Source organism: Apis dorsata, unplaced genomic scaffold, assembly GCF_000469605.1.
Source record: "Apis dorsata unplaced genomic scaffold, Apis dorsata 1.3 scaffold_207, whole genome shotgun sequence".
Lineage (NCBI taxonomy): Eukaryota > Metazoa > Arthropoda > Insecta > Hymenoptera > Apidae > Apis > Apis dorsata.
Window position 1 is genome coordinate 70,135 of NW_006263491.1, and position 1,549 is coordinate 71,683.

A 1,549-nucleotide genomic window follows, 5' to 3' on the forward strand; every position below is an offset into this window, starting at 1 on the left:
TGTTCTCCTACTCGTAGGTATAATAGAATGTAGGTATTATTAATTAGAATTATATCCAAGTTTATATATTTATTCAATTTTGTTAATAATATCAATTTTATCTGTCTCTCTTTTTTAAATAATAAAATCAAGAGATCGATCAATTTGATTTGATTTGGTAATTCCACGCGAGGAATAATACACCTAATGTTCCGTTCTGTTGCCTTTTAGTCGCCAGTTACACGTATCAAGCACACAGACTATACGACTATGCGGTTAGTTGTCTAGGTAGATAGATTTATTTGGCAATTAAGCGATCCAGAGAGCAAAGCGACCAGTAGAGGAGATTAAACCAGTTGCACGAAGACGTACCAGTCTTTATGATATATAACGCTATTATGTAGCGAAATACTAACAGTGACACGTTTACACCCCTCCTTTTTTTTTTTTTTTTTTCTTTACATTCTGCGTCGATCGTCGCATTTTGATGAAATCGTGACTGTTTTATCTTGATATTAAAATTGCTTGCCCGTCATATCAATTTTTCCATGCACATTTTCATCGTAAAGGAATGAGAATGAAAAACCTGATGATTTGCACAATAATTCCTTGCTCCAGTAGTATTATTAATAATTTTTCCACAAACACGATGATATTAATTTCAATCCTCGAAAGTTATTCGAACAATTTCTACGTGCCTATCCAACACAGTTTATAAGATAAATATACGAAATTCCATTATACGATTGGATTTAGGTTTCTCGCGGTGGCCTGATTTAAGAGATGGATCCGCGTGGCAGTCACTTCGAAAACTGCCTTGGCTATCCTTCTTGCGCAATGAGCGGTATAAATCACGTTTGCGCGATTCGGATACGCGCGATATATCAGTGACAGAATGTATGGAAAAAAGAAAAAAAAAGAGAGAGAGAGAGAGAGGGAGGGAGAGAGAAAAGGAACGGGGCGGAAGGATCCGCGATGCCATGGCAACGTACCAAAACCCGATCTTCGTGGCGAGTTTAAACGACGACACAAAATACAGCATGCCGACTGCATAAGTAACGGGGAACGGCGAAAATCAAAATTTATCACGCGGATTTCAATCGTCTCTCCTCCCCTCCCCCCTCTGAAAATCCTGCACCTCTGATTAACGAATCGACGTTCCTTTATTTTGCACAGTTCAACCTTATGGTGGCCCGTTTATATGAGTTAAGATATATTTGGATGGACAATATTTTTAAAATATCGTTTAAATATTTATATGTTTTAAAATAAAATTTTGGATAATAAAATATCGATTTACACATCTATTTCTATTTTTCATATTTTCTTATTTTTATTTAATTTTTCAAATAAAAATTTAAACATTCGTAACTTTTCATATTGTATAAATATTGTATAATGCAATGGAATGTTTATTTGCCTTTAGAGGCCATTTTCTTAATGAAAATATTTAATTACATTACTGTTTCGCGAAAATTTTCAATAAATATTTTCCATGTTTTGAATAAAGATTATTGCAATAATTTATATATATATATATATATATATATATATATATATTATTTCAATT